At 38.3% G+C, this 21,548-nt stretch overlaps 1 protein-coding gene across 2 annotated transcripts in view; it reads left to right on the forward strand.

Annotated features, from left to right (window-relative positions):
• Nucleotides 1–21,548, forward strand: part of cntfr (ciliary neurotrophic factor receptor) — a 308,603-nt gene that overhangs the window by 19,551 nt on the left and 267,504 nt on the right. For both annotated transcript variants that reach the window (XM_023961135.1, XM_023961133.1), the window contains exon 2: nt 18,641–18,681. The gene's annotated coding sequence lies outside the window, so the exon portion shown is untranslated. The remainder of the gene's footprint in view (nt 1–18,640; nt 18,682–21,548) is intronic.

Below are 21,548 nucleotides of genomic sequence, written 5' to 3' on the forward strand. Positions count from 1 at the left end.
CAGTATGACAATCTGAGCCTTTGAAATGCACTTTTAAAATGTATGCATGTTCATAAAATCACAAATCTGGAAAAACGTAGAGAGAAACTGGTGATTAAAAATATATCTTTATAATCGGTTTGGTTGACCTTTTTCACTTTGCCTAAGGTTGGAGCCATTTCTTCCTTATGTGCAATGCATGTTAAAATCATTCACATTTTCGTTGGTGCAAACTCAAACTTAGTGAGAAACAACCTCTGGGAGGATTATAAATATTGTTTTAATAAAACCACACATTTATTTCTGACAATAATTCCCATGTTGTGCTGAGGGCTATGGTTGACTCAACTCTTCCAATCATTTCTCATGTGCAAGAGGCTTTTAGTTGGCTTTTTATTTCCAAAACAGAGGCATAAGGGATTCTCAGGGGGCCGTGACATTCCCATTAGGAATACAAGTCTTTCAGTGTGGCACACTCATGAACTTAGAAACTCACATTAACTCGTTTGTCCCCGCCTGCAGCAGCTTAGGACAGATTGTACTTAAATTGTACCCCAATAGGTTTTGGAGCTCTGCCTGAAGTTTCTAGTATGAAGTTAAATAGGATTTTCTGTCATGCTTTCTCAAGAAGACAGCACAACTTGTGTCCATTTATTAACCACATAATTCTTTTTCTAAATGCAAATGGCAGTACTTTAGCTTACTTTCTGCTTGTATAAATTAGCTACAATGGGATGGATTTGGCTTTGCAATTCTAGAGCTACACAGCAATATGTAAAGCTGGTTTTAATGGATTTTTAAGAACATAATGAGCCAGAGGCTAATTTGTTCCTTAATGTTTATTGACTTCCAACTTCCGTAATCCCATATGACAAAGAAATAAATCCTACATGAGAGATTTAAACAACTATTTTCATTATTTAAGAAAGAAAACAAACCTGTGGTGTATCTGCAAACAGGGTATGCCTTGGTGAAATACATTATCATTGGGGGTGTTAGAAGGTAGCATCAATCATAGCCAATCAAATCAACCACTCTAATTTTCTTTAAAAGCAATGCACTCCGTGCTGTAGCAGATTTGTAATAGAGACTCCAGGCTGCTGCTCCTAAAAGGATTGTAATCTGGGCACGACTGACTGCTGCAGACCTGCTATGCTCATATTTGCACAAACTGCAGAATTGCTGTTTCTGTTGTTTATCCTTTAAAAGACAAACTGCAGATTTACTTGGCTGTTGGGAAAGCCATAACTTACCCCAGCCAGTGGAGAAATACAATTTCATAAGACAGTAGGAAGTGACTTAGAACTTTTTTGAACAAAAAGAACATTTTCATTTAATCATTTTTTTCCCATAGAGTTGCTCATTAAAAAAACATTTACTATCAACACTGGGGACAGAAAACGCATCTTCTTTTTTTCCATTTAAATGGAATGCATTTTTGCCTTTCTGCTTCTTCGATACTCACTGATACAGAGTATTTCAAGTTTTCCAAAACGCCACAAACTCCAAAACTCACCAAAATTGGCGAATACCTAGTATCCAATCAAAATGATTTTTTGACATGATGAAAGACACCCCTTAAAAATGATAACATCACAGCAAGAGAAACTGTCCAAAAAAACAAATGTGGCAAAAATATCTCACAGAGAAATATTTAAGTATATTATAATGTTAATTCCTCAATATAAACAACCCCAAAGCGGTATTTTGGTCCATTAACGTATTTCTGAGCATTCCTCCAAAAACCTGCCCTCTGAGCACCAGCCCCTCCCCCCTTCCATAAAAGCAAGTGGCTTCCTACATTCACATGTATGAAAGTGAGGAAGAGCCCATAAGAGTCTGTTACTAGCACCACCCCCAGGTTAGCGCAAAATCCCACTGTCTCCGCAGAGCTAGCTGTATTCTATTCTATTAAAATAGAACTAGCTGTAGTTCTATTTTAAATGCACAAAATGAACATCTATCTTTGTTCAAATGTTGTTTGTTTTTCATGGGCGAAATGCAGAACACTGCAGAGGCCAGCTCTAGGTTGACGTCATGAATTGGGCGGCACCCACAAAGAGCCAAAGGCGGTGCCTCAGAGATCAAATCGTCTTCTGGGTAGGAAAAAGGGCTGTGAACATAACTCATGTTTAAATTTGTAGCTGGTACTTAAGTTTTTTTGCTGTTTTTTTTTTTTAAATTCAAGATAGTGGCCTCTTTGATGGTTATTGTAAACATAAGCTGGTTGTGTGTGTGTGCATGTGTGTGCAAAATTTTGTTTGCTCAAACAAATGTTTTCTTTTCCCATATTATGTGAAAATATGAATTCATGCTTTGCCACAAACTAGCCGCCAAGCCACATGTACCGTAGCCATCGCAAAAAAATTTTAAACGGCCTATATCACTTTTCTTAAGATTTTCAAAGTAAACTAGATTCACCTATATGATATAAATAAGGTGACTATATTATTCTTTATTAAACCTTTGCCTATCAGTGGAAATACAAGACGCATGTTTTTTTATGTTTTTCGTATTTGTGCATAATAGATTTATGTTTAACCTTCTTGATCTTTATGAGCATTTGGCTTTAAGAGGCAGTTAAAAATGTCTTCATTTATTTTCTGATCAAATTGATGAATTGTGTGAACAAAAATCCACTTATAATCTGACAATAGCATATAATTTACTAGAATAGAATAGAATAAAATAGAACTTTGGTGATCCCAAAAGGGTAAATTACCTTGTTATCAAAGCTCTATAAAACACAGCAGATAAATAACAATAAAAATACACTTAAATAATTGATAACAATAGTGACAATAAACGTCTTCACTATGACATGTCCGAAGACTTTTGAGAAATTTGCAATTTTCATTTTATGTTGTTTTCCTGATGTATTTCAAGAGTGTAATCCTGTGAGTTGTTAGGGGGTGAGGCACAATTTTGCCACATATAATGAAAAATTTGGTTAAAACTAGCTGAGTCAGCCTTTATAAATACTGCCTTTATAAAAAGAGAAACAAACGACCCAACAAGAGATATTTGATATCCTTGCCGCTAAACAATGGTTTAAGTCAAATTTATGTTTTACTAAAGGGACATGGCCCTGGCCTGTGGAGCAGTGAGCACCACGATGGACTTTTAATCACAAAGTTGCTGGTTTGAGACTGGGTTTGGTCACAGTCTGGTTGGGTCAGCAAGTGCATCTGGTGTAGAATTCCCATGTGAATGACTTCAGTGTGGTGACCCCTCTAATGGGGAGCAACCAAAGGACAAAAAGTATAAATAAAGGTACATGAATCAACTGGATGAGGACAAAAAGGCACACTACGGCCATTTAAGGTCATAAACATATGAAATTTGCTTTAAAAATATACATCCATGTCAAATGTAAATATTTCTTTCTTGGCTTAAACCCTTTCCCATTCAGTGACCACAAGGATTTCCTCAAACTGTTGGCATGAAAATATTCAGAGCAAGCAGGCGAACAGACTGTGCAGCACCAAAAAGACAGGCTGCAAGAAATAGAGATGAAGATATGAGAGGAGTCAGACCACCAGATGGTCTAATGACCACAGGACATATTACAGCTGGCAGCTGCGCACCAACACAAATGACACCAGCCATCAATGTGCCCTGCAATGACCCAGTGTGAACAAATGCATGTCCTCCCGCAAGTGTATGTGTGTGGAACTGTGCTCACAAGGTCAAGAAGGCTTCGTATTTATTCTACAATCGCCAAAGGGAAAGTTTGGAGACCTTTCGCCCTATACCCTGTAATGATCCAACCCCAACCGCTTTGGTTCAGGCAAGTCAATGTTTGCAAACCAGTGAGGTGGAACTGCATTGCACGCGGCTGGGACGCTTCTTGCCAAAAATTAACTTTATAACAAAGTAATATTTTACTATCTGTACAAATTGCTTCATCAAACCCTGAACAAATTAAAGGTATTCATTAAGCAAAATTGCCACTGCTGACCTTTAAGGAAACAAAATGCCAAAATAGTAGAAAATTGGAGCCTATTAATTGAGCTGATTAGCTTTTTTGGCTTTAATTTAGTCATTATTGTGAGAGATCTAACTGCAAAAAAAGCTCTGGAGGGACAATATTGAGAAGTGTGGCAAGCTGTAACATGGATTTCCTTCTGGAAGACCACAACTTTTAAGAAAGATTTATGAGAAAGTACATTCAGGTTTACAGTAAAATAAGCTGAAATGTTGTGTGAGAACTGTGGTGTGCATGTGACTAAAATTGAAATTTTATTTGAGCTCATTTAATTTGACTTTCTTCAACTACAAGAAAATAATGTTTTGACATTTTTTGACAGAAACCTTTTGAGCAGTTTCGGTTAAATCAACACAAAAGTAATCAGTGTTGGAGTGGAAATGATGCCCTGTATTAGACAGGCGACCCATTAACGGTGTACCCTGCTTTCAGCCAACAGTAGCTTGGTTAGGTGCCAGCAAACTCCAAGATCCTGAAAAGCCACGTTCACACAGCACTCAGCAATGTGTATTCAAGCAGCCACTTCCTTAGAAAAGTATGTAAACTTGTGTCAGCACATGCTTTGGGCTTCCATGTTCAAAACTCTTAACATTTTGGGGTTCTACTTACAAAACGCGTGTTCAGTGGAACTCATGTTGAAGGTAAACCCAGGTCGAACTTTGATCAATCATGGACTCATATTTGGTGGTAACGTATGGATGTCGTCACCTTTAAGTCACAGAAGGGACAGTCAATTAAAAATTGATCATGAAGGAAAAATAGTTGCAGTAGGTGCCCAGTTGGAATTATATGACACCAAGTCTTTCACAAATCAGAATTAAGTTGTGTAAGAAAAGCCTGGAGCAAGATTCCCAAGATTTGCACCGCTTCGACATTTCGCACCAAGCCTTTTCCACTTGTAGATGGCAAACATGCACTAGTTAACAGGAGGAAAAAAAAAAAAAACCCAACCTTAATCATCCAGTATGAACACCATGGGCAATCACATGCTTAGTGTGTCCATAGCTAAAGGGATCAACTTGGTATGGGAAAGGGAAAGATGGAAGGATAAACTAGGGATTTGAGACCGAAATTCTTGACAAGTCTTTGAAAAAATCTTTAAAAAAATATTATAAACCAAACTGGACTGTTTTTAGTCACATGCACCTCTATGGGGGTTGACCCTTACGGTTTCTGCAAGTTTATAGGTTGTCCACGTCCATAGAAGGTCATGGAAAGAAGGGGCTGCATCAGGAGTGCAGGTGTGTCCTGCAGTTAGCTTGAAGCTCATGCCATCACCTTCACGGACATTGTGGAAATAGGACATACGATTGTCATGCTTGTGGTAAATGCACTGTGAAGTATTTGTAGGGATAATGTAAGCACGCACTTATGATGTACAGGTGATTCTGTCATACGATGGACTTCACAGCACGACAGTCATTTTTAAGGTGCGCGCACTGACCACGTGCAAATGCTTGCACAGATGGGGAGTACATGTGATATGCAAGAGACCGTGGACGCCTGTATAGGATCTAACTACACTGTCTAATTTCCTCATTTCTAACAGTCAGCCTGCGTGCGAGGGATGTGCACCTTGAACAGTACTTACAAGCTCCTTGCACAGTGCGCAGGGTTTTGAGGGGGGTTGACATAAAATTAAAAAAATCATTTAGATGTGCCTGCATCTCACCTACTTCTTATGAGTTGTTTAAGAATTTGCTATGACCTGTCCTCAACAGCAGCCCCATTGGAAAAAATGCGCATGAACATTTTTGCCCTACGAGCTCATCGAGCATTCTACTACTTAAACAATCATACAGGCCACCTGCATGACCCATACAGGTTTACGCATTTTCCAAAGTTTTCCAACCCATATCCACCCGTAAGGGCAGTCGTGACTCAGGCATCTCCCTCAGTGTCCAACATGTTTGATTCAGTCATCTTTATTTTTCTGTTGGCATTTTCGTTTGATTCTTATCTTGTGACACTCCCTGACTGTACTTTGAGTGAACTGCCTCTGTTTCATCCTCCTTTTGTCTTTATTTCTGTTTGGGGGTCCCTCTGCTCCTGCCTCTCTGTTTTTTGTTCCCCCATTTATCTCTCCCTCGTGGGTCCATGGGAAATGTTCTGTCTGGTTTCCAACTTATAATTAGAAACCGCTCAAGCATGGCTCCTAGGTGGGAACTTTTCTCCTATCAGCATACCCTAGTTTCGGATGTTAGACCCCCTGTAAAACATCCTTTCTGTCAGAATATTTTTATATAGTTTGAAATATTTGTCTTACAGCATACTTATATGGGAACACTGAAAAGAAACGGAAAAGATGGAGAGGCGAAATGGATAAATGGATTGACAGATGGCTCTTGGAAAGAAAAGAGACAAGAGGGAGGCGGAAAGAGACGGTTACAGTTTGTCTCCATTAGCTGCCATTGAAAACACACAATGATGGCTTGGCTGATGTAAAGAGTTCATATTAGGGCTAATACCTGCAAAATTAACTTGGAAAACACGATTGCCAATAGAGTTAATGTATTAAACAATAACTGGTAAACAAAACCATCTGGATCACTTTAGGGAGAAATGGTTGCATAACGATATCACTGACAATCTCTAGCTAGGGTCTCTTTTTGTTGCGGTTTAGAACTGTTTACATGACTAACCTAAACAACAATAGTAATGTCCAAATGGCCCAATTTGTGAGACACTTAATGTCCTTGTGAGCAGATCCAAAAAAAAAAAAAACCAATTAATACTAAATCTGCATTTGCTGTTTCAGAAAACCCTTCCCTTTTACTTCTGCTTGTTAACACTTTTCCATTTAAATGACTTTACTTAGGAATTGTCCAATTTACATTAGAAAATGTTGAAAAATACTAAGAATGCGTCCAATAACCAGCAACACCAGCCAATTGGTCTGCAGTGCTGAAGTTCCTTTTCCCTCTGCTTTCCTCTAAATCCTCAAGCTGATGTCTACCAAAAGGGAGCGAGGACAAAACAGGAAACCAAGCACTTGTTCATGCTGTTTATAGTTTACAACACTATTGTTCATCCTTGCAGAAACTCACATCCTTATCATTAAAGTAATTTACTGCAGATTTCCCTTTATGTACTTCTAGATCATGGGTGGGCAAACTACCGCCCGCGGCCTGGATCCGGCCCGCCTCCATGTTTGGTCCGGCCCACTGAACAATATCAGAGACCCATGTTTTTTCATTCTATCTAGCCACACGGTCAAGACCTGCATAGAACGTGACATTTTATTCCACCCTTCTGCAGTCTGTGCTCCAACCTGAAACCCTCTAAAATCCCTGTCAAATAGAACAAAAGACAGCCTTTCTACGTCGCAGTTCATCTTTCCCGGTTTAGCTCATTCTTTTAGAGCGATTATGCTGCTTTTTTTTTAAACAGCGTACCCTGTTCTGTGTCCTGATTGGCTGGAAACCTCGTCAATCAATCTCCTCTGTGCCATGTCTCTTGTACAGAAACGCGGAGCTCTTCAGATCTACAGAAAAATGTGATCGTGATCAGATCTTTGTTTTCATTCTAAGATCCTGGACCTAATTTCAATGAAATTTTGAGAATTTAAACAAGAGAAAAGGGTGAAAATGTTCATGCCTGTCTGAGAAAAGTGTATAAAGTGGACAGTGAGGAGTTTTACTGCCATAAACGTCTGCAATCATACTCCTTTGGATTTCAGCGATCACGCTTATTTTTGGAAAGTAACTCCTGCAATGAACGAGGGAACCCTGTACTGGTAAAAAGGTAACGCAGATATTTGCTTAGCTGCAGCAGAAGACATAGAAACAAGCTTTTTTCATTATTACTGGATGAGAAACAGATGTGCAGGAAACATATATATATATATATATATACACATGTTTTTACAATGCATTTTATAAGTAGCAGAAAGGCATCCTTACCTTTCTTAGAGACGTTTAAAAGTCTGAACTTGCCCTGACCTGTTGTTGGTGTCGACCATGTGGCCATGGTGTACTTTTACTGGACTATTTCCTGACAAACAATGTGATCATTTTGTGAATATCTAGTTAAGTTTTGAGCTATCAGCCTTCTGCAGCCAATTGGATGACTTGCATTACAGCGTGTCCATGAAGGACACAGACCTTCAAAGAATGTCACATTCTGCAGCACAGCTTCCCAATAGCATGCACACAGCCATGTTCCCACACGCCATATTTTTTATGAGCCGTTCGTTTTGGCTCTAGCAGGAAATGAATGTCCAGTAGCTGAGGCTGTTAATTAACATTTATGGCTCTAGATGACCGTTGAATCATTAGACTGGCTCTCCCAGGCTTCACATCAAAGCAACCAGGGTATAAAAATCCAATCTCTGTCCCCGACTATCTGCCAAAGTAATGATGGTTAATCATGATGTAGATTTGCTTTATAATCTAACCATAAACTGCACCGATCGCCTTTGGGGGTGCAGTCTGTCCCCTTGAACAGCACAAATGTAGTCATGATGTTTAGAAAGACATGCATGTATTTCATACAGAACTAAGTAAGCTGGACCCAAAAATGGAGACAGGGACTTAGTTTGATATTGTGAAATTTATTGTGGGATGAAGAGAGGTTTTGCTTTGGATCTTTGGCGTTAGTTTTTGGGTTCTTTGATGTTGGCTTTGGTTTTTGTCGTTGGCTTTGAGTTCTTTGGCGTTGGCTTTGGTTCTTTGGGGTTGACTTTGGTTCTTTGGGGTTGACTTTGGTTCTTTGGGGTTGACTTCGGTTCTTTGTGGTTGGCTTTGGTTCTTTGGGGTTGACTTTGGTTCTTTGGGGTTGACTTCGGTTCTTTGGGGTTGACTTTGGTTCTTTGGGGTTGACTTCGGTTCTTTGGGGTTGGCTTTGGTTCTTTGGGGTTGGTTTGAGTTCTTTTGCGCTGGCTTTGGCGTTGGCTTTGGCGTTGGCTTTGGCGTGGGCTTTGGCGTGGGCTTTGGTGTGAGCTTTGGCGTAGGCCTTGGCTTTGATCGGTGAGTCCTTCATGGAAGCAGACGAACCGACAATGGCTGGATGGCGTGAAGGCCCAATATAGGTTGTCTAAATGCCAAACAGGTGTGAACGATCTAGTCCCCAATCAGGAGTACGCGAGCGACAAAAACAAGATTTTTTTAATTAAATGATTTGAGAAATAACATTGTAAAGATGGAAAAACAAAACACATTACAAGAGGCCAACACTTCCTACGTCTGGTTACACACCAGAGTTGCCATTCGAGGTTTGACAATTAGTACAAGAAGTTTTTCCCACCAGTGGTTTGTGAGCTTGAGGTCAGGATTGCCGACTGTGTCATTCCATGCTCTTTGCTCCCCAATTCCAAAGGTATCTACTGATTAGTGTTGAGAGTAAAGTCATTTAAGTATAGTGGGAATGCTAATGGCGTCATAAGTAAATAATGGAGCAATCTAACACATTACTTTTGTCCCTGATACAAAAGTGTTTAGCTAATTAGTATAAATCGCCGCGTGTTGCAGTATTCCCCCCGTATTTCTGGAGTTCAGGGTCCAGAGACTCATGCGAATATGCACAATCGACAAATACGTGGAACCACGCCCCACTCCACCCACCCCTGCGGCCGAAGAATGTCATCCACCGATCCTTACTCATCAAAAACCCTTCTTAAACATTTCTGAAGCTTTGTAAAACATTTATTATAGAACATTGGAATATTGCTCTACATAAAAAGGGTTTTCTTTTTATTCAGAATAATACAATGTACCGTAGCATACTCATTCACGCATATTTAGACTGACACTCTGTCATTCTGTGCCTCAAAACCAGGAGCCTGTGCTTCTTCCTTTATCAGTTAAGTGCTTGAGGTCCTGCAGGGGGATTTGAGTATCGAGCACGGCGCCTCTGTCCAGCAGCAGCATGTTTTGAGTGTTGCTTCTTCCACAACAGGCCATTTTTTATCTATCATTTATTTATCTGGATAATAACTATTCTCCATGATTATCTTCTCCGCGGGATCAGGATATTTTCCAGTCGCTTTAGATTCAAATGACTGCATTTCTTCGTTAAGGGGCATAAACTACAGTTAAAGCGGTTCAGGAACTGGTAGAACTAGGTGTTGGAGGCCGACAGTCGGAGTGCTCTTCATCTCCGCCCCCCTTACTCAAGAATTCTCGCAGCACCTTCCTTGGATGCAAAAATCTCATACAAAAGCATCTTGAATTGTCTGAGACTTTGTGATGAGCAGGAGGGAACATGCAAACTCCCCATAGAAAGGTCCCAACTGGTATTTGAACCAGAGCCTTCTTGCTTAGAGGTGAGAGTGCTAACCACTACTCCAACTGGCATCAATCTCAATAGTTTTCTGTGCTGAGTGTCAATGACAAACATCATCATTCAAGTTTGATGGACTGCTGCCACAGTCATCACACTACCTTCAGCAAACAATATCCAGTGGCTTTGGTACACCAAAACTCCACCAAACCTACTGGACATTTTCTTTCTCCCAATCTGTTGTATTGGTACAGTATGCAGCCTTGAATTCCATGTTTCTTTTTTTTACATCTTAACCTTTGATTAATTTGATGTAGGCACATTTTCGTCTTGTGGGGTCTAAGCTAGCAAATCCTGACAAATTTTGTGGCAAAAAGACACCTTAATGTCTCCAACTGAGGATACCCCAGTCTCAAAGCAGGAGTCAACACTAGATAAAGGTGTTTGGCACTGGCAGAGAAGATCTGGCAAGATTTTTCATGGGTACAACCCACATACTGACTCTGCTGCTCATCCTGCAAATATAAGTTACATGCATGCGCATTTGCAAACGTGGCACCATTTAAAAGAAAAATAAACATGATGCTAGCTTTATTTCCAATAGCTTAAAATTGGATAGCTTCAAATATCCCTTTCCTAAATTATAAAAATGCATATGCATAACTATATGCACAGTGATGCACAGATTTCTGAGTCAGTTCCAATCACAGACCCAAACACCTTTCTGCCAATCTTCCAACGGTGTTTCGTCTGCTATCCCCCAGTCACACTCTATGAGCTGCACTTGTGTTGATTTGTTGGTGCCTGTTTGTGTCTACAATGTGTGTTAGCAGTCTGACGGCAGCAGATAAGGTGGCAGTCATCTTATCGTGGTGAGCCAACCTACCCTAATCCCGCACAAACCTCAGGTGTCACCACATTCTGGCTTCTCCCCAAGTATGCCTTCATTTTCATGTCATTTTCAAAGCAGACGGCTTCGTCACAGTTTCTGCCCTCCCTCTGTCTTCATCCCTCGATTTATCATCCACTCCTGACGATTTCATCGGCAGCTTCACCCCGTTTCAGTTCTTTGCTCCCCCTTTATTTATTAGCATCTTCACACTTTGTTAGAGAATGTAAATATTTTCCAGCGATCTCTGTTTAAGTGGACCTTTAACCTGTAATAATGATTTTTGCTCTACATTACATTTTTAAATAAAATAGTATTTTCCTGAATGCTTTTAGATATGTTTGTTCACTCCCATTTTATTGTACAAAACATATTTTTAACTTAAAAATTATTTTTCCTCCATGTCTTCCTCTGGCCTCTTATGACCATTTCTGAACATTAAAATTATTTATGAGCAAATATTTTATATCTATCCTTTACAAAAGCTGTTCCAAAAATGTAAAACAGAAAAATTCAGGAGACTGCTTTATCAATTCACTATTAGGCTACGTTCGCACCACCCGCAGCAATGCATCTTCAAGCAACTACTTTTAATTAAAAGGTTTATGTGAATGCGCCTAATTCGTGTTCAAAACTATTGTGTTCACCCGTAGTTATGCAACTTTCTACAACCATTATGGACTCTACCTGAACAAACATGCAGCCATTTAACGTGCATTGAAAGTTAAACCAGGTGAACTTTGACCAATCAGTGACTCAGATTTGGAAGGGACATATGGATGGCGTCCCTTTAAATTCACGGATGTGCCAACCATTTGAAAATTATGAAGGAGAAAATTATTAATTGTGGTTTGTGTCCAGGTGGAAATTATATGATACCAAGCCCTTTGTATGTATGTAATATTTGTTGTAGTAGAACAAGATTCATTTCGCTTCTAAATTTCGCATCAAGCCTCTTCCAACTGTAGGTGGCAGATGCCTGTTAGTATCTGGTACCGACAGACAAGTGTGAAAACCATGGGTTAAATGCTTGTTCAAGAATGTGCGTTCTTAAACACGCGTCACATGCCCAGTGTGAACGTAACGTCACCGTTACAAATTTTCTCCTGGGTGAAAAAAAAAAACAACAGCAAAAATACCCTTTGAAAAAATGACCTTTTTCCATCAGTGAAAAAGCAGTGTTGGGGAACTACTACTCTTGTTGGAAATTAATAGGATTACAAATTTAGATTATCTTGTCACAAGACACCATTCTACTTAAAAAAAAATATATGAATCAAAATTAAAAATAGTAATATTTGAAAAAAAACTCTAAATCAAACAATTTTTTCAGGACAAAATAGATAAAAAATAAAGTAAAAAAGGTACAAAAACAGAACTCTGCTTAATGAGAGTAAAACCTTAGATGTGGATAACTTGTTGGAATTTCTAAAAAAATCAAATATACAAACCTCCTAAACACTTAAGAGCTCTATAAAAGGAAATTAAAAGCAAAAAAAAAACAGTGTTAAAAAATATACAGTAAAACCTAAGACCATTGAAAAGAACAATGAGAACAAAAGCTCCAGAAGGAGAATTCAAGTGAATTTATAATGTCCAAAATCACAAGAGGTAAAAAAACACAAAAAAAAACACACACACACACAAAAGAAACCAACAATTGAACTGAAGCTCCATGCTTTTTCTCCTATAGCTGGCTGATTTTGAACATCTACCATGGATTTAGGTGAGAATGTGAAGGCAGAGCTATAAAAAGAAGGAAAAGGGTCAATAAATATAATAAATGCTCTAGTTTTTTATTCATAATTGACACAAATTATGTTTTTTTTCAGAGGAAACATTCCAGTTTTAGTGTATTGAAATGAATTTAGTTACTATGCTGATGTGACCCTTGGTGAAAATAAGTTTTGACACCCCTGGTGGAGAATGTCCAATCTCTGTTAGGTTTAGATTAAACGAACTATTGAAAGTTGTTTTTTTAACCTTCAAATGTACGTTTATGGGACGATGATGAACTGTTTCCTGTGTCAAAGAAGGGATCAAACAGAAGCCTGTTTTTAGTGGAAGTTATAGAGATTGTTGTGAGATTTATTATTATTGAGTAAAAAAGCTAAATAGTACTTATCTCATCAATAGTGTGTTACAATGGAGAATTTGCATTGATGAAGAAGTTGAAATGAAGAAGTTTATTGTTGGGCAAATATCAACAACTTATAATGACTAAATAGTAGAGAACTGTTCTCTAAAGCCATATGTGTCTCTGTTGAATTAAGTGATAGCAATTTAGTGGCCACAGAAAGAAAAACTAAAGACCATTATCTAGCTAGTGTGTGAGGTCTTTAGTTGTGTGAAATGTTTTCTTTGAGAGGGTTTAATTCCTGCAATCAACACAAGGATAACGCGGGTACATCTCAACATGTTTACATTTTTGCTTTAATTCAGACCTGTATGGATTATTTCTTTATTTGCTTTAACACACTCCTGACTTTTTTGTGTGTCTTTTCTGAATTGGCCGTAGTGTGCAATTTTGTCTGAACAAAGGTTGGTTCCGCAGTAGTTGGTTCATTCTTATTGCAAAAACTCATGAGGTTATTTACTCAGTGAGCATTGAAAAGCCAAAGAAGGTTTTTTTGAAAGACCAGAAATTTTAGTCATAATGCTGCTCCTCTGCAGATTTTAGTTATTTTAATGCAGTTATCTTTTTTTCCATCTTATAACTCGGTTATGAGCAAAGATTGTCAACAATCTAAGATGCTGGACACAGAGAGAAACCAGCCTTGTGCCAGGAATTTAATTTTTTTTAATTTAATGTTATTTCAATGTTAGCTTTATTTTATGTTATTTTTGCAAAGCTTAAAAAACTTGCATTGTTAATTTCTTAATGTTTGTCAATAATGACACTCATAGTGACTCCCCCACTTGTTTCCCCCATAGCCCGGCTCCATCCATAAATAAAGACAACTGTGGATAAATATCAACTTCAATCCAAGTGTGACTGTGACAGAGGAAAAGTGCACAAAACCTTAAAAACAGAACATGACAAAGGCCAAGAAGACATAACTGAAATAGTCCATCTATCCATTTTAATAACCTGCTGAATCCCTTTCTGGGTCATGGGGCTGCTGGAGCAAACCTACCTTCTAATATTTTTTATCCATAAAGACTGGAAACATCTGGTTCACCTAAAGTGTACAAGAGTACATTAACCCTGATTACAAATATTCAGTCTAAATACACCCAAGCGGACCCTGGTCCAGGACCAGGAACTGGTCTCGGACCCATCTTTCGAGGTGGTCTTGGTTCGTTTCCAATCGGACTGAGCTCCAGTTCATTCTGAGTTTCCTCAGTCTAAAAAGGCTGCTCAGAGCGGAACAACTGGACCAAAACGGCTACCGTAGTTGGGCGTTACGAAATCTAAAGAGAGTAGAAAGGAAGCGATGAGCCACAGAGAATAATACTGGAATGGTAATAAAATGAAATGGCACATTGTAAAATAAATCTGTTTTCCAAGACTTTTCTAAATTAGAATATGTTGCTTTGGTTAGTGAGAAACATACAAACTTTACTTTTTAAGGTTTAGCTGTCTGAGTTACAGGGGTTATGTTCTCTTTTCACTGCCAAAGCCAGTAGCCACACATAAAAAAGAGAAAAATGACTGTGACAATATGAGGATAAATGAACATGAATAATTGATGCATGCAAAGGATAAACATATGGAGTTTTTAAAAATGGGGGCTGCTTAGTTTATTATGCAAAGGCATCATAAAAACATATATGTGTATATATGTGTATTAATGATCAGTAATGTTCATTAATGGCCACATTTACTTTTCCTATCCTCCTTGAGTGTGGCCATAAGCCCTCCTCATCCTCTCCAACCCTCATGCAGTGGATTAATAGACAAAGTCCGTCTGCCTGCCTTTCTGTTTTCCCTTTGCGTCTCTCCACACGATGACAAAGATCCCCCAGCCTGTTACATTAGAGCAGGCACACAGAACAGGAGCTAAGATAAAGCATCTGCTTGGTGATGTCAAATGACAGTTATGAAGCAGATTATGAGGCTTAAAGTCTGAACTTGCTTCCATCAGTTTGCTTTTTCAACCTCTGACATTTTCACTCAGTGAACCTTATATTTTCCTCCTCCTGTAGCTTATTCTGCTTATTTTCTTTTTTTTTTTTTTAGATTTCCTATAAAACTCAATGATTCCTATCTCATAAGATATAAATACATAATCAGCTAAAAATGAATACTTTAGGTTGACTTTTATGTAACTTAGTTGAAACATTGTTTTTTCTGCAGATAAACTTGCACATTTCCACGTTTATGTAGGTGTGTCCTTTGTTTTTAACCCTTGTGCTATCTTAGATGATCCCACCCTTAGATTGACGTGTTCTCCCTACCATGACAAAGGTGGATAAAGGTGGAAAGATTTCATGTAATCCATGGACACCAGTGAAGATCACAAATCATTGAAGAAAAAAGGTTTAGCGCACTGTCTAGTGGGTCTAGATGACCCCACTCCCAACGTTAAAGTGCCTAGGATAGCACAAGGGTTACAGTGGACATTAAATTTTCTTTTTAACCCGATCCCTCTGCCTGCTAATAATAGCTCTTGCAGAGCAGCCAGAGAAATAGAGCAGAAGAAGGGAATCTGAGGACCACTGACTGAATTCATATTGGATTTTAGACAATGCACTCAGACACTGAGGACTTCATTTAATTTGCTGATTTATTGTTGCACCACTGCAATGCATTGCTTACCATCTCTGGTTTGAGCTTCTTGGATTATTTTAAAATGGGCATTTCTGTCTAAAAATGATGAAATGATGCGTTGAATGTGTTCATTTTTCAGTTTTAATCAGACTTAACTTTTGAAAATTAATGACTTGAAGCTTTTTCATTCTCCTGGAAAAGGAAAGAACAATTTATCATACTAAGGACATTTTAATTTTAACAGGATACCAAAAGAGGTGGAGAAAGTACGATCCTAAGCCTGGGGTTTGGCAGCTGGCTCGCACATCTGTCCCCAAAGTCCATTAAGAGTGTTGGGACAGTTGACAATATGGAGAACCACACTGCTGTGACAGGGAAAACTTGATGTTAAGCCTTTAGCATGTAGCATGTCTTCCTAGAATCATGCTCAGCCTAAGCTGTAGGTTTTAGCCAGGCTGAAGATTTTTCAGAGGTTGTCCTTCTTCTTTTTTTACACAGTAACTCCAGAATTGTTATTGTTACACACTTTTTATGTAATTTTTGGAATCAAATTAAGGCTTTTAAGTTTGCCTTGTAGTGCGGAAAATGTTGCAGGAGTTCAAGGATTTATTTTTCTTCTCTGACATGTGCGGCTTTTTAAAAACAAGTGAAAGTTAGGCCATCTCTCTTGACTCATTCTAAAAGCAGGAAGAAATCAAAACAAAACAAAAAACTGACAGATTTCAATACCTGCAATCAACACATTTTCTTTTCCAACATCTCACACATAGCTCGGTTAAAGGATACGCTGGTTGAAGTTTTCAACACGAGTAGTGTCAGACACTTTCAGACTAACGGAGAATCACTCTACAGCTGCCTATTTTCAAATGACAATGACCTTGCTGTGGTGGTAAGTGATGCACTGTCTAAAAAAAAAAAAAAGCTTTGATGTGTTGTATTTCCTCAAAGATGTTGCACTGATTGCATTAACATGTTTGCAAAGTCTTGTTTTGGTTCAGCCTTGAAAAAGAATGTACTTCCTTCTTTTTTTATTTTTGGATCTTGCAAAATGTTTATATCCTTATTTTTTTACTCCTAACTAGAGCATTAGATTAAGGCAAAAGGTTAGCTGCTGGAATTTATAATAAATTGCATTTTATGGTTACAACCTTTGGAAAAAACTTTTTGTACAAGATGGTAAAGTTCTACAAAAAGGAGAAATGAGATGCAACAATAAGTTTTGAACCAAAGAATTACAATTGACACTTTCCTCACATTATAAATGTCAAATCTTGCAGGTCAGCAATCTTTTCCTAACATACAAAAGGTTTAATAAATAACTTTAATAAGTAATAAAAAGGCTTTACAGCTTTATTTGGAAAAACGCTGGACAACTTTTTTTACTTTCTTATGGTGTGTTTTCTCCATTATCACTGCTAATGCAAGCCAAAGGTTTATTAACCCATCTGTATCAGTTTTGGAGGAAAGGTTGCAATAGTGCTCTTGGAGGTCAGACAATTGTTGCTGTACAAAAATCTGCTTCCTACAAATCTGGAGGAGGTGTTTTATGATTTGTAGGGATTTTCTTGGAGTAAATAAGAACATTTTTTGTCACTTATCATTTTAGTTCACATTTTGCTGCAGTACAACATTAGTCCTTTTTGAGAAGTAAGCACAAAATCAGCTGCATTTCCATGTCCTTGCAGCAGCCGAAGGTTTTCCTTTTTGCAGTCTTTGTTCTGGACAGCAGACCACTTCATCAAGAGACTGATGTGTCTGCGGTAACAGCCGTTTTACAGCGAAGCCGATTCTGCTGATGTGCGTGACAAGTTAAATTACCGTGAAGTAAGCTAGTGTGTTTTCTATTTATTTATTCATTTTATATTGGTTGTGTGTGTGTGCATGAGTGTGTCTGGCAAGCAGTGTGGAGAGCGTGTAATAGGTTCACCTGTCCCCGGCTGCAGACTGATGGGCAGGTGGGGAAAATGGAAACCAGATGGGAAGTGGGAGTGCAAAAAGAGGAAAGCTAATTCAGAGTAGCTAAGACTGTGGTGTAGGTGGCTTAAAGACAATATACGTTTAAGTTTTGGCCATTCATTTAAAGGTGATCTGTATAGAATTAAAAATTCAAAATTATTTAACCAAAAAAAAAAAAAACCTTAATGTCACACTTAAAGGCCTACTCCTGTAAAAATTGTGTTTTTTTCCACATGTTCTTGTGGCGTTTTTCTGATGATATAAAGAAAATCAAACAAAGAATTTCATGTCTGAGTATTTTTCACTCAAATAATTGTGAAACAGGACCAGATGAAAAAATGCAGTTTAAAAAATAGCTTATTTGTGGGGTAGAAAATATGTTGGGTGGGCCACAAGCTCCCTGCTCTGCTCCATTATGATGCATCCACTTTTTTTTTTTCTGATACATCTTTGTTTTCTTCGTCTAAGCTTGTATCTGGCTCAAAATTGTACAACTGGATAGCTCCAATATTGCTCGCCATTTTTGTTGCACTGTTAATGATAGATTGGGATTGTGAAGGGATGTAAACTAGCGTAAAGAGTGTAAACTGAGGGGTGATGGGAAGTGGGGTGGGATTGCTCTGCGCCTTTCTAATGAACTCCTGATGTTCTGCACAAACCATGTCCTAGAAAACAACACATTTTTTATTATTATATGGGGAAAAACTCCATAATCATAATTAAAAGACCACAGGGAATGCTTATCCCACAGATCAAAAATTGATCGGAGTGGGTCACTTTTTTCATAAAATGACCTTTCAAAATACTAATCAGAGCTGACATAGATCCTGATCCCACATCTATTACTGCTCATGCTTTGCAAATGCAGCGCCTAACTCTGTGTCTCTTCTGACAGGTTGAAGAGGACGGCTGTGCTGACATTCCTCCCATCCCAAGGTAAGATTAGTTCTTGTTAGTGGGTTGTCTTTTCATCTAATCTTTCTTGCTTATGTGGGTCTTACTTTTTTAGCAAGCTTGTGGTCCTGACAGTCTCTTTATTATCTTTGTAGACACTTTTCCCTTGCACAGCAGATGAGCAATATTTCTGCATCACTTCATCATACTGTTATCCCGAAACACAAAACTTTCCACACACCTCTTTGATGTTTGCAGCAGAGATCACTCAGGATGAAAACCTCAGTGCGTGCTTGAAAAAAATACGGAGAAGCTGAACTGCATGAAAACAAAGCTTTATGCTACCAATGTTTTATGATTCCCAAAGAAATACATCAAGAAAAACATATATAAAACAAGAATTAGGCACACTTTAATGCTCTTTCATGTTGAGAATCCCATCCCTGCCAGTGAGGTGGTCTCTGTCCCTCTGTCACTATCACATCTTTAACTGTATCTGGTTGCTGAGGTGACATGAGTGTGTCAGCAAAACGACCTGTGATGAATGTTGGTGTGTGTCTGTGGAGCGGCGGGTGTTGAAAGGACTCTGCTGAGGCGTGTAGAATTCCATGTGTCCACGCTCAGATATGAAAAAAGTCAGCATGCAGGCCACACACACACACACCCACACACATACAGCATTACAGCAAATATGCAGACAGCACACAGACAGACGTTGAGATTCCACGCAGGTCACTGCGGTGCATCCATAATGATAGCACAGGACTATCAGGTTACATTTAGAAGAGTCCAAGTCTGCTACAATGCTTTGAACACTGAATAGTTTTTATCACTCTGACAGACTTGAAGTCAATGTTTGGTATCACCTCTTAGAAATTCTGATTTGCCTGCAGTCATTTTTCTAAAAATGTAGTTGTAACTGAAAAAAGGGTTTCCCAGAGAGCGTTAATCAAAGGCGTAGGGGAACTGGTTGTTTGGATCTTTTCTTCTAGTTTGAAGTTCAGAAAATGTAATCGAAAGGACGTACAGCAGCTACACTGCTGAAAAAGCAGCGGTCTTGCTGCAAAATACTCACTTTTTCTTTTTCTACTATGCATGTGTTTTTTGTTCTGTCTTTTTTTGAAGGTTTTTAGGCTGCTTGCACAATTGGATTATGCAGCGTTACAGTAAACTATATTTTCCACACCATAAGGCACACTTAAAAACCTTAACATTGGAAAAAAAAATGACCGTCTGCCTTAAAATCCGGGGTGCCCTAAATACAGTATGGAATTATTCTGGTTGTGTTTACTGATGCTGAAGCGATTTTGAGAGGTTGACGGCGCTCTGTCAAAAATGGTTTATTACAAGTTGTACACAAGGCTGGGTGTTATTGCATACACTCTAACATGGCTAACGTGTAGTGGTGTTGAACTGCTTTTTTATGTGTAACTAACAAGGTTGGAAGTGTGCGTAGTCATAGTAAAGTTTGTTTTAACTGTATCAATCTTTATTTTCTGTTTTACAAACAAGTTTGGGAGTTTAGTTATTGTGAATCTGCTAGCATGTCTAACACTTCTAATGCAGCTAAAACTTCTAATGTGTCTAAGGTTTAGCTTGTTAAAAACAAGTTCTACTGCGTCTTAAACTATGTTTTCACAAGGAATGTGACGCATTCGAGAACGTCCTTTAAGAACAGGCTCTTAAATGCACATTAACACAATACATAATAGATAATAAATAATACATGGTGTTCACACTGGACAAGCTGGTAGGGGCTTTCTCTTCTTTTTTTCACTGTTGACTAGCGTATTTCACCTACAGTTGGAAGAGGCTTAGTGCAAAATGTTGAAGGGGGTGCAAAATTTGTGAATCTCGGTCTAGGCTAATTATTTCACAGTTATATTCTACTATATGAAAGACTTAGAGTCATATAATTCCATCCGGGCACAAACCACAATTTTTAATTTCTCTTCAGTGGCATTTCCATTATTCATCACACACATAACTGCCAAATCCAAGTACCTGATCTTTTTAAAGTTTGACCTGATATCACTTTCAACCCGCATACAATTGATGCATGTTTTGTCTGTAGAGCCCGTAAATGCCCTTAAAAATGTGCGTAGCTGCGTGTGAAGGCAAGAGTTTTGCATGTGGAAGCCCAACACGTAATTACATAGATATTTTTTATCGGAAGTGCTCACTTGAATGTTGGGGGCAATGTAAACATATCTTTATAGTCCGATGCGCCTTATCTTTGGCACAAGTTCAAATATAGACCATTCGCCTATAGTCCGAATAATAGAAATATAAGAAATTAAAATTGAATCTTTTCATTTAGGTACTGATTCCATTGAGACCTAAAATAATTATTAAAACTGACTTCTTTGTCATGTATTTTCTTTTCTCTCTCAGGGTGTTAAGGCATTTGAAATCACATTTTTAAAACTATATACTAACAATGTCTGACTTAGAACTTAAATAAATAAATAAAATAAATAACACTTTTCTTAAATTTTATGACATTTTTAATTCACCTTCTTCCTTTTGTTAGATTTAAAATGGGATTCTGTCCGCTATACCTCGCTACTTTTGATTCATTTGGTCACGTTTAATTAAAAAGTGCAGATCAGAGAGACTAACCTTACAATTATTCACTCAGTGTTCAAAGTAGTCCTTGTGAGGAATTGTGCATTTGAGACATCCCACAAAGATATTCCCCTTCTTTTCAAGTTTCTGCTCTTTCACTTTGATCACTGCAAATCCTCCCTTTGAGATGCGGTGTTGACTAAATGTATTCCACCCTGATACAAGTGCGCAATTCCTTAGGTATATGAAAGTGCAGCTATCTAGGTAAGTTAAACTGAAAAGTCACCAGTTATGTGAGAAAGGGCTTTTTGATCCCATTGGGTCTACATGTTGCCAGAATC

This window comes from Oryzias latipes, chromosome 12, assembly GCF_002234675.1.
Source record: "Oryzias latipes chromosome 12, ASM223467v1".
Classification (NCBI taxonomy): domain Eukaryota; kingdom Metazoa; phylum Chordata; class Actinopteri; order Beloniformes; family Adrianichthyidae; genus Oryzias; species Oryzias latipes.